The sequence below is a fragment of the Trichechus manatus genome, unplaced genomic scaffold, assembly GCF_000243295.1.
Source record: "Trichechus manatus latirostris isolate Lorelei unplaced genomic scaffold, TriManLat1.0 scaffold00181, whole genome shotgun sequence".
NCBI lineage: Eukaryota > Metazoa > Chordata > Mammalia > Sirenia > Trichechidae > Trichechus > Trichechus manatus.
Genome location: NW_004444117.1, coordinates 5,044,834 through 5,057,614, shown reverse-complemented (window position 1 = coordinate 5,057,614; position 12,781 = coordinate 5,044,834). Strand labels below are relative to the sequence as shown.

At 44.5% G+C, this 12,781-nt stretch overlaps 3 non-coding genes across 3 annotated transcripts; all 3 read left to right on the top strand.

Annotated features, from left to right (window-relative positions):
* The first annotated feature begins 324 nt into the window (after positions 1-324).
* Positions 325-397, top strand: TRNAT-UGU (transfer RNA threonine (anticodon UGU)). Its single transcript has one exon. It is a non-coding gene; the product is annotated as a tRNA-Thr (tRNA).
* Positions 398-3,553: 3,156 nt separating this feature from the next.
* Positions 3,554-3,625, top strand: TRNAP-UGG (transfer RNA proline (anticodon UGG)). The gene has a single exon. It is a non-coding gene; the product is annotated as a tRNA-Pro (tRNA).
* A 278-nt stretch (positions 3,626-3,903) lies between these two features.
* TRNAV-AAC (transfer RNA valine (anticodon AAC)) lies at positions 3,904-3,976 on the top strand. Its single transcript has one exon. It is a non-coding gene; the product is annotated as a tRNA-Val (tRNA).
* Positions 3,977-12,781: the final 8,805 nt, after the last annotated feature.

Here is a 12,781-nt window from a genome sequence, read left to right as displayed (position 1 = left end):
TCCGCCCACTGGAGGCACCGCCCCCGTCTTGCCCCGCCTTGGGTCCTCCAACGGTCCATCCTGCGGCGCGCCCGGCCCTCGTCCTATCCTTCACAGACCCTGGCACGCAACGCGAGTCCTCTCTCTGCGGGGCTCGCTCCCAGCATTTGCCGCCAGGCCTGCAAAGTTACGGCAGCTGGACCCGGACTTCGCTGGCCGAAGAACGCTAGCCCCGCTTCTCATCGCCGAGCTCCTAGATACAACGATCTGCGACTGCGCAGTCTGGAGCTATACGGCGACATTGACAGCGTCAACAACTCGCGCGCAGAAGCAGAACTTGTGCCTGGCTCCATAGCTCAGGGGTTAGAGCACTGGTCTTGTAAACCAGGGGTCGCGAGTTCAAATCTCGCTGGGGCCTGACGTTATTTTTCACTCCTTCCTCCTGAAAGGAGATTCGTGAAGAGAAACGAAGATTCATGAAGGGAAATGGATTTCCGCCATTCTCGACGCCCCGAATCTGGCGGAACTACTGTGCCACTCATGTGCAGGCCGCCCAAACATCCATCCTCCCTGTCCCTTTAATCTTAAAAAGCCAGACTCTAGTTTTTTCCTTTTGGGGTCACAGATTCCGCTGGCCACATGCGTCCTCGCCAAGACCCCTCCCTCGCTTTTCTCTGCGCCGGCTCTCGGCGAGTTTATGGCGAAACTTGCCTTTCGATTCCCCTCTAGTCGCTCCCCGTGGGTCAGGCGCTCGCCTCAGATCTGATCCTTTCTCTTTCACTGGGTGTGACCCTTCCCTGTCTCCCGGGATGGAGACCATGGTGTTAACGTGGCCCTCCGGCCCTGTCCCGGTGGCTCGCTCCTCTCCCATCCACGGTTTGTCTTCGCCTCCTCCCGCGGGACATCAGTTTTAGGTCCGTCCCGCCCCTGCTAGCTGAGACGTTGTTTCCTCGGCCTCCCTCTTAAGCACCTGCTTCTCTTCTCTGTGAAATTATGAAGAAAAGTGCAAATAAATAGCCAGATTCGCGACACCCGAGCCTCAAGGCTGTAACTTTGTCATTTTCGCTTCCAGTCTTTCTTTCTTTTTTTTTTTAAACCCGTTTAGTATTTTTAAATAAAAAATTGAAAACCCAATGGAGCATAGTTCTACTCGGACACACATGGAGTCGCCATGAGTCGGAATCGACGACTGGTTTAATATATGCTGACCATCTGCTTTATTTATTTATGCTGTTAATAGAATTCAAGTTTACAAAATGAGGAGCTGCCAGATGAGCAAGCTAGGACCGCTGAGGGCCTCCGGGCGACCCTCCCGACACCACCTTCGGGGGCAGGACTTGCCGCGGCGGCCTTGTCTGAGGCGTGCCCAGGCCTCGCTTCGTCCTCCCTGGCCGCAAAAGCCCTCTCTCCAGTCGAAGGGAACTTTGAGAAAGTCCTATCCAAAGAGCCGAGACTTTGCATCAAGACCCAGACGGATTCGCTCGTGGGCACGTTTCGGTGCTTCTGCGCCCTGGGCTGCTGGGACTCGCCGACTCCAAAGCGCCTGTCCCACGGGAAGGTAACCTCGCTGTAGAAGTCTTCCTCCCAACCAAAACAGTGGATATCTAGGGTGCGTGTGTGTCTGTGGGAAGGGGAAAGGGGTTAGTTGATAGGCGGTTCCCCAACAGTAGTTACGCAAACTGGTGAATGAGCCTCAGGCCTAGCGCTCAGGGGGCTCAGAGTCTGAGCAGGACAGCCGCACTGGCAGATGCTTGTGTCAGGATCCGGAGAGAGGACGGTGCGAGGGTGCGAAGGGTGTCAGGGAAGATTTTCTGCAAGTCTGGAAGGGGCCCAAAGAGGAACCACTGCGCCCATCCACGGGTCTCCTGGCCGAGTCAGGCCAGGTCCACGTGAGGCGTCGGAAGGGGGGCTCCCAGGTGCACGCCCCTGTCCAGCTGGTGTTGGAAGCGCAGTTAAGAGCCTTGTGGGGAGAGAGGGCTATCCCCGGTGGGGTGGACACTTGGGGTGGGTGTGTTCATACGGGGATATTCACTATGGAAAAAGTCAAGGGCCAGGTACGGAACTCTGGAGGGTTTGAAGGAACAGAGACTGGGAGAAGCGAGTAAAGAGACAGGACGAGGTCCTGGGAGCGGAGGGTGCCAGACAAATGAGGGCTCTGAAGAGGGCGGGCAAGGGGAGCGGAGTGGAGCGGGCAGCAGTGTCCAAGGCGCACAGGGCTGAGCAAGATCACGGAGAGTGGGAATGGAAAAATTAGCGCTTGACTCCTTGGAGTAGGTTAACAACCATCCTCCTCCCAAGATGTTTTATATCCATCTGCGTGGGGATTTTTTCTGCTGGTGGCACAAAAATAAATCTTTGATACAGATCTGAGTGGATTATGTGAATTCTACAACAGGGAATCCGAGGCACTATTGTTTTACTCCTAAGTAAGCCAGTGGAGGTAATGTCCTTTGGGGAAAAGTAGGTCCAGGACGAGGGAGGGGGAGAGCGTTCGCACAACTCGGGCCTCGGCTTTGCCCCGCGCAGGAGGCCGCTGAGGCGCAATACCGGAAGAACGCGGCGAGAGCCCGGCGCGGGGGTGGGAGGGTGGCGGTCGGCGGGGAGGGAGGAGCCCAGGCACGGGGATTAGGCACTCAACCCTGGGGCTCCGGTGCGACCAGGACCGATGCGGCAGCAGACGCAGTGGTGATATTTGGATTTGGTCTACTCAGTACCCGAACTGCGGCTTAAATTGACCAGAAAACCCAGCTCGTGGGTACACTGCAATCGCATTGCTCCACGTTGTGAAGTTGGAAAGATGTCCTTGAGCGACGGTTAAGTTACATAAAAACACGTTACAAAGTAATATGTAGGCGGTGACCCTATTTTTGTAAAAATAAAATTACCTCGAGTGTGAGCGCAGGCGCTGATACGAGCCTCTAAGGACTTGCACCAACCAGCGAGACCATAGACTCACCACTGAGAGGTCAGGGTTCCCGGTCGTCTGTCGTTTCTGCCGTACACTTCCCTACCTTTTCTAAACATATTGTGAATAAGTATGTATTGCTCTGTGTATTTTGATAAAACGATAATGAAAAGTCCTGCGCCCTTACCGGACGCCCCAGCCTGAAGGGACTACCCAGGTTTCGCTTCGCTTCTCGGGGCGCATGCCCTAGCCGGTCCACGACCCTCCAAGCTGGGCGCCCAGTTCTCTCCCGGGGGCTCGCGGTTCTCTCCTAGAGCCCCCCGGCTCTCCCAGCTTCTGCGCCCCGCCCCTGGTCATCCAGAACGTCCCACCCTCAGAGCAGGTAGATGCCCCTTCCAGCTGTCCGATTAGCATTAGCCGGCAGGCCTCCTTCGGATTCCAGGACACCTCAGAGCGCTCAAGAGATCAGGAGACTTATATTGCGTGGAGCCACCTGCGATGAAGAGTTAATGGACGCGGAGATAGCTGAGTTGAGATAGGTTGGGTATAGGGGCTCTGAAACCCTGAGGGACGCTCAGAACTGATGCAAATACAGATCCGTGTTCCTAGTGATGAAACGACTCATACCGAATAGACTCATGAATCGATCCACGAGACTGTTAACTATCTGGCTCGTTGGTCTAGGGGTATGATTCTCGCTTTGGGTGCGAGAGGTCCCGGGTTCAAATCCCGGACGAGCCCGTGTTTTAATTTCACTATTACCGTCTGTAACCAGGTTTCATGTTATATTGACAATTTTGCTCCTGGGCAGGTCTGGGGACGCCACTGGTAGGGAAGAAGAGTGGGTGGGACAATGAGTGGACACGCCGGAACCGAGGCTCTGCGGTGTGAGAAGCGCAAAGCATACTCCCAGGCCTGTGTCAACACTTGGGTTGTGGCGCCACCGTCACTCAACTATCTGCGGGAGGCCTTGGTAATTGGTAATAGTCAATAAGATCTCGGCGAAGGTATTTGCAGGGGTTTCTGTAGTGTAGTGGTTATCACGTTCGCCTAACACGCGAAAGGTCCCCGGTTCGAAACCGGGCGGAAACAGATCCGTGGTCTTTTTAAGTTTTTCACTATTTAAAACTTATTACGTTGTGGGGAAAACTGGAGATTCAATGAGACAAGCGTGGTCTCGGCCCAGGGTACCTCATTAACCATCTGCGCCTGGTTACAGAGGTGTACTGCCGTCCAGGGAAGAGAGAAAGGCATTTATTCACAACGCTGGCTTCCGGCCTCAGCCACCTGCACCTAAAAAGACCCATCAGTCCTCTTCTGCGTCCTGACTTCGCCACCCATAATGTCAAGGACATCCGCACTCACTGACCGGGCTCAGATCCGGGCCATGCCGCAACCAGACACTGCGAAACAAAATCCTATACCCTGAATCCCGTGGGGCCGACAGCAAGCGCCTAATTCCGTGTAGTCCACTTTCTGCAACCGGAGAGAAAAACAAAATCACGCTTAACGGGTTGGCCGCGGCGGTACTCAAATCCTATGCCTCAGACCGCTCTGCCACGATACTTGACTGTTGTTAAGCGCGTAGACAATGTTTCTCTTTAGGATGAATATTATCCCTAAGGTCATGGGTCCGAAGAAGTTATTGGGCAAATCAACAGACTATCCACATCCCGACCAGAAGAATTCACTCAGCCAGGCCTCTGGGTGCGGAAGCTGGGCTCACAAGCGCGCTGAGGATTCGTGAAGCGCAGACCCCACCATTTGGTTTTAGGAAGGACACTCAAAAAATCACCCTCGCTGTCATCGTTGGGGAGTGGGCGCAGGCGCAGGCGGTGGGTGGGGTTTACACTCTCACTTTTTTTTAACTGTGAGCGTGTGTTGTTTTTATACATTTTCTTTAAGGGGGGGGGGACACAACAGCGCCTTGTCTCCAATTTTTTTTTTCTTTTGCCAATGGCAGTGACACATTCAGAAGTGGCTCTTTAGTGACCACGTTGGCTGCGATCTCAAAGGCCTCTATCCATGAAGCTTTGCACCCTTTGAACAAGCTTTCCACCCTTTGAACAAGTTTTCTAGCTAGAGGTATTTGATCTCGAGAGGACCTTGTTAAAACACGTTTGAGTACATACTGTAAACGGATTATTATTTCTCCTGATTATAAAAACCCACCATTTAAAAAAAAATAGCACAATATAGAAAAGTCTATAGGAGAAAAAAAAAACCCACCAGTAAATCCACAACACATAGATAATAATTAACATTTGGTGAACTGATCTCCAGTTTGTTTTTCTGTTGATTTTTTCCTGCACCAATATGTTTATATCCTTAGTTGTGATCTTGCTGTAGATACAGATTTGAATTATGCTTCTTAAACTTAGACTTTGTATCATTAAAATTTCCCAAATCTCATTTGAATGGCTGGCTCAAATTCGAGAAATCCGGAAATAACCTGATTTCTGTCCCTGCTGCCCTGACTTTGAATGGAGTATTCAATGTGGTCACTGAAAAGCTACTTCTGAATGTGTTGGTGCCATTGCCCAGGAAGTTATGGTTTAAAAAAAAAAAAAAAATTAGAGGGTGCTGACTTTTTCTCTCAAAAGCAAACAAACACACTGCTCACAGTTAAAAAAAAAAAAAAAGGGAGAGTGTAACTCCCCCACCGCTATCCCCACCCAGTGAGACAGGAAGGGTAACCTGGCCTGGAGTAGAATAAACAGGGATTACTGCTACATCTAGGTGGATATATTTCTGGTAAAAACCCATTGCTATGGACTCGATTCTGACCCTATACGACAGAGTACAACTGCCCCATAGGGTTTCCAAAGAGTAGCTGGTGGATCAAACTGGCAGCCTTCTGGTTAACAGCCCAGTGCTTAACCACTTATACCACCAGGACTCCATATTCCTAGTACTGGCCCCTCAATATAAAGATTGCCGAGTGATCCTCGTAAACTGTGTACAGTATGGCAGTCTATTTGTTTTGAAGCCAATGGGTGTGCCCTACAGCCCTCATGGGCATGCAGAGATTGTCTCAGCTGTTTGGGGTTTTAATAACAAGACTTTCTACTCAGTCAGGACTACCCTCCTACCGACAATGCGGTCCCCAGTGCAGATTAGAAAATGTGTCTCCAATAACCACCTGGAATCAATTGATTCTAGTCCCTGCCATTAGGGGGGTTCTTAGTATCTACCCATCTCTCCAACTGAGAGCATTAACTTCTTACAAGAGAACACTGCTTTGGACTGTAGGATCTTAATACAAAACAAAACAAAAAAACCTTTAATTTTGAAATAATTATCAATTCATAGAAAGTTGCAAAGAATTTACAGGGAGGTCCTATGCACCTTTCACCCAACCTCTCCAATGTTGACATCTTGCATAACTATAGTATAATAACAAAAATAGGAAATTGGCATTGGTCCAACCCACAGAGTGTATTCACATTTCTCCAGTTATTCATGCACTGATATGTGTGTGTATGCAGGCCTTTTATAGAGCAATTTTATCACAGGTGTAGCTTCCTGTAACCATTACCACAATCAAGATTCAGAACTGTTCTATCACCACAAGACTCCTTCAGGCTACTTTTTTATAGACACACACATCAGATCAAGGCTTCCTCCTCCCCTAGTCCCTAACTCCTGGCAACCACTAATCTGTTTTCTGTCTCTACAATTTTGTTGCTTCAAGAATGTCAGCTAAGTGGACTAATACATTATGTAGCCTCTAGAGATTGGCTTTTTTTACTTGGAATAATTCCCTTGGAATTCATTCAAATTGTGTCAATAGTTCATTCTTTTTTATTGCTGAGTAGTGTTTTCAGTCGCCTCATATATATTCGAAAGCTGGACAATGAATAGAGAAGACCGAAGAAGAACTGACCCCTTTGAATTATGGTATTGGCAAAGAATACTGAATATACCATTGACTGCCAAAATAATGAACAAATCTTCTTGGAAGATTCTTGTACTTCTTGGAATAAGCACGGCCTTAATGCTTAGAAGCAAGGATGCGGAGACTGCATCTCACATACTTTGGACATGTTATCAGGACGGATCAGTCCCTGGAGAAAGACATCATACTCGGTAAAGTAGAGCATCAGCGAAAAAGAAGACCCTCAATGAGATGGATTGACACAGTGGCTGCAACAATGGGCTCAAGCATAACAACGATTATGAGGATGGCGCAGGATCCGGCAGTGTTTTCGTTCTGTTGTAGATAGGGTCGCTAGGAGTCGGAACCACTCCACAGCACCTAACAACAATAACAACAGTGTTCCAATAAAAGTGTCCTGGGGCAGTGGTTAAAGCTCTTGGCTGCTAACTGAAAGGTTGGCGGTTTGAACCAACTACCAGCTGTGGGAGAAAAGACCTGGCAATCTGCTCCCATAAAGACTACAGCCTAGGAAACCCTATGGGGCAGTTCTGCTCTGTCATATAGGGTGGCTATGAGTCTGTATGCAGCAACAACCGTATTCCAATACTGAAGGATTCTATGGGCAAAAAGTTGAGTAAGAAAAAAACACCCAAAAGAAGAAAGAAGGAAAGCCCAGAGTCACTGTACCAAAAAGAACTGGTCTACGTTCAACCACTTCAGGAGGTAGCGTATAATCAAAACCTGCTGGTACTGAAGGAAGGACAAGCTGCGCTGAAGGCAATGACAAAAAACAAGTCCACAGGAATGGACAGGTTCCCAAATGAGATGCTTCAACAAACACACGCAACACTGGAAGTGCTCACTCATCTATGTTAAGAAATTTGGAAGACAGTTACCTGGCCAACTGGTTGGAAGAGATCCATATTTGTGCCCATTCCAAAGAAAGGTGATCAAACAGAGTGGGGATATTATTGAACAATATCATTAATATCACATACTAGCAGAATTTTTCTGATGGCTGCAGCTGTACTTAGACAGGGAACTGCCAGAATTTCAAGCTGGGTTCAGAGGAGGATTCGGATGGAGGGATATCATTGCTAATGTCAAATGGATCTTGGCCAAAAAGAGAGAAAACCAGAAAGATAGTTACCTGTGTTTTACAGACTACTAGAAGGCATTTGACTGTGTAAATATAACAAATTATGGATAACAGGGTAAAGAATAGGAATTCCAGAACACTTAATTGTTCACATGGAACTTGTACATGGATCAAGAGGCAGTTGTTCCAACACAACAAGGACTTATTGTCTAGTTAAAATTGGAAAACGTATGTGGTAAGGTGGTATTCTTTCACCCTACTTATTCAATCTATATGCTGAACAAATAATGCAAGAAGCTGTGCTATATGAGGAAGAACATGGTATCAGGACTGGAGGAAGACTCATTAACAATCTGAGAAATGCAGATGACACAACCTTGCTTGCTGGAAGTGAAGAGGACTCGAAGTACTTTCTGATGAAGGTAAAAGACTACGGAGTTCAGTATGGATTACATTTGAACATAAAGAAAATCAAAATCCTTACAACTGGACCAATAAACAACATCATGATAAATAGCGAAGAAATTGAAGTTGACAACAATTTCATTCTTCTTGGATCAACAATCAACACTCATGGAAGCAGCAGTCAAGAAATCAAAAGAAGTATTGCATTGGGTGATCTGCTGCAAAGACCTCTTTAAAGTGTTAAAAAGCAAAGATGTCACTTTGAGGACTAAGGCGCGCCTGACCCAAGCCGTGGTATTTTCAATCACTTCATATGCATGTGAAAGCTGAACAATGAATGCAGAAGCCCGAAGAATTCACGTATTTGAATCGTGGTGTTGGTGAAAATTACTGAATATACCATGGACTGCCAGAAGATCAAGCAAATGTGTTTTGGAGGAAGTAGAGCCAGAATGCAGCTTAGAAGCAAGGATGGTGAGATTTCATCTTGCTTACTTTGGACATGTCATCAGGAGGGACCAATCACTGAAGAAGGACATCATGCTTGGTAAAGTACAGGGTTAGTAAAAAAGAGGGAGATCCTCAATGAGATGGACTGACACAGTGGCTGCAACAATGGGCTCAAACAGCAGTGATGGTGAGGATGGTGCCGGACTGGGCAATGTTTCATTCTATTGTACATGCGGTTGCTTGAGTTGGAGCCACCCTGATGACATTTAAGAACAACAACAAATATTCCATGGTATGAATGTACCACAGTTTGCTTAACCATTCACATTTTGAACGATATTTGGTTTGTTTCTAGTTTTTTTGATTATTACAAATAAAGCTGCTATGAACATTTGTGTGCAAGCTTTTGCATAATCGTAAGTTTTTTTTTCTGTGATAAATGTTCAGCAGTGTAACCACTGAGTCATATGGTAAGCCCATTTTTAGTTCTAGAAGAAGCTACAAAACTATTTTTTGAGTGTCTGAAATTTTACATTCTTACTTGCGATGTATGAGGAATTAATTTTCTCTGCATCCTCCATAGCATTTGGTGTTATCACTTTTTCAAAATTTTTTTAGCTGTTTTAATAGGTGTGCAGTGATATCTCACCATGATTTTAATTTTCATTTCCCTAATGGCTAATGATGTTGAACATCTCTTCATGTGCTTATGTGCTATGCTTATTTCCTCTTCCGAAAAATGTCTCTTTATATTTCTTGCCTGTTTTCTAACTGGATTGTTTACTTTTAAAAAAATAAGCAGAGTTTTGATAGTTTGGTATATATTCCAGCTACAAGTCTTTTGTAGGATATGTGGTTTGCAAAGATTTTCTCCCCGACTGACTTTTAACAAAGGTGCAAAAGAAGTTCAATATAGGAAGGATAACCTTTTCAACAAATGGTGATGGAGCAATTGGCCATCCATAGGTAAAAGAATGAAACTAGATCTAAACCTCACACTTTATTTAAAAAAGTTAACTCAAAATGGGTCACAGACACCAATGTAAAATGTAACACTATAAAAATCTTAGGAAAAAAATAGGGGAAAATCTTTAACACCTAGGGCTAGGTGAAGTTCTTAGACTTGTGAAATAAAATGGTAAGTTTTGCTGATGTGGACAGAGAGAGTTCTCTTACCCACAGTACTAAAAGTCATCTTATTAAATGCTAGAAACCTATGTGCTGTATAATCATAAATAAATATATAATTTTTGAACTTATGGTTATGCCTTGAACTATAACTGACCTTTGCAAGTAGCTTGTCTAGTTTCACACACTTGTATCTAGGTGACCAGGCTCGCTGAAACACTTGTAATTTATTCTTTCAGAAAACAATAGAAGATTAATGAACATGTCTTGTTTCCAAGACTTCAGAGGTCTTGAAACCATGGCTCACTGATGTTGTGATTGCCTTAGCAAAGGTTCTATTTAAGTTTTAATAATGTTTGAGCACTGTCTTTGTTATCTAGTGCTGCTATAACAGAAATATACCATAAGCAGATGGCTTCAACGAAGAGAAATTTATTTTCTCACAGTCTAGTAGGCTAGAAGTCCAAATTCAGGGTGTCAGCTCCAGGCGAAGGCTTTCTCTCTCTGTCGGCTGTGGAGGAAAGTCCTTCTCATCAATCTTCCCCTGGTCTGGGAGCTTCTCTGTGCAGTAACCCCGGGTCCAAAGGACGAGCTCTGCTTCTGGTGCTGCTTTCTTAGTGGTTTGAGATTCCCCTTTCTCTCTGCTCGATTTTCTCTTTTATATCTCAAAACAGACTGGCTCAAGACACAATCCAATCCTGTTGATTGAGTCCTGCATTATTAACATAACTGCCACTTATCCCACCTCATTAACATCATAGAGGTAGGATTTACAACACATAGGAAAATCACATCAGATGACAAAATAGTGGACAATCACACAATACTGGGAACCATGGCCTAGCCAAGTTGATACACATATTTTTTGGGGACACAATTCAATCCATGACAAGCACATACTGCTTGATTATCCTGACATAATTGTCAACCAACCAAAAATTTTTGTTCTAAGTTCCTGATAAAATTGTATATATCATACTTGGAAAATCTTAACTGGAGCACTAATTTACTCAGTAAAGATGTGCTGCCCAACTTTAAAAGTCGTCCATTAAACCTGTATAAACCCATTGCCCTGGAGCAGATTCCAACTCATAGCAAGTCTATAGCACAGAGTAAAACTGCCCCATAGGGTTTCCAAGGAGCAGCTTGTGTATTTGAACTGCTAATATTTTGGTTAGCAGCCCAGCTCTTAACTATTGTACCACCAGGGCTCTTAAACCTGTGTAGCAATCTGTTAATGGTGTTCTGAATTGTTTATTTTTGATAGATTTGACATCAAAAACATAATCTATAAAAGGGAAATTTGATAAACTGGACCTCATCAAAATTAAAAGCTTCTCTATGAAAGACTCTAAGAGGATGAAAAAATTTTTTAAGAAAAAAAAAAAAAAAAGGCCTAGATAATAATGGATAGTTTTGCAAAAAAAAAGATCTCCAACCCAGTCTTCCAGGTGCCTGAAGGAATCACCTATTTACATGTGTCAGAGCTTAAAATCTACTAAAGTATACATCTCAAACTACCCCTCCCCATTTCTACCCTCTACATTCATGTTTATACAGGGATAAGACAGATGCTAGGTGTGCCAAATCTTAGATTTGCTTATATTCCATCCTGTGACTGAGCAATTCCATAGAAACAAATACACGAGTCATGTACAAAAATGTTCTTAGCAGCTTTACTCATAATAACCCAAGTCTTGACACACTCCAAATGCCCATCATCTTTATACTGGATTAATAAAATCTGATATAGTCATATGTGGAATATTCACTACAATGATAGTGAGCTTACTGCTATAAGCAACAACATAGGTGACATTAACGTTGAGCAAAAGAAGCCAGATATAAAAGAGTCTGTATTCTGTTGATTCCATACTTACAACATTCAAGGATGAGCAAAGCTAATCTATAGTGATATACATTAGAAATCTTGTTACTTGTGGGGAGGAAGGGCAGGTACTGACTGGAAATGGACATGAAGAAACTTTTTGGGATGCTGGAAATGTTCTGTCTTGATCTGGGTGATGGTTACATATTGTGTATGTATATTTGTCTGTATTCACTTAGCTTCACACTTAGGATCTTTTTATACATAAAATATCCTTGCACAATAAAAATTTAAAAAATTTGATATTATATATATGTAATAATGAAATTTTGAAAGTACTTGTATTACTTTAAAGTATTCAGAAACAAGTCAATGATGGTGGCTATAGTCAATTCTTTTTAACATAGTGGTCTAGGTTCTAGCCAGAGTTGTTATACAAGAAAAATAAATAAAAGCCTCCACCAAACTGAGTCCAGCACAACTAGATGGTGGCCGGCTACCACCACCGACGGCTTTGACAGGGTTCACAATAGAGGGTCCTGGACAGAGCTGGAGAACAAGGTAGAACAAAATTCAAACTCACAAAAGAATACCAGACTTACTGGTCTGTCAGAGACAGGAGAAACCTAGAGAGTATGGCCTCCAGACACCCTTTTAACTCAGTACTGACGTCACTCCTGAGGTTCACCCTTCAGCCAAAGATTAGACAACATAAAACAAACATTAATACATGTAACTCAACCATGTATACGAGATTAAATGGGCACACCAGCCCAGGGACAAAGACAAGAAGGCAGGAGGGGACAGGAGAGCTGGACAAATGGAAATGGGGAAACCAACGTCGAGAAGGGGAGAGTGTTGACACGTCACGGGGTTGGCAACCAATGGCACAAAACAATATGTGTATTAATTGTTTAATGAGAAACTAATTTGCTCTGTAAACCTTCATCTAAAGCACGATAAAAAAAAGAAAAGTGAATAAAAGACATAACGATTGAAAGGAAGAAATAAAACTAATGCTACTAACAGTTGACATGATCATCTACACAGAAAATCTAGAAGAATTAGAATCAATGGTCTAACAATTTTGTTCAATACATAAAAACA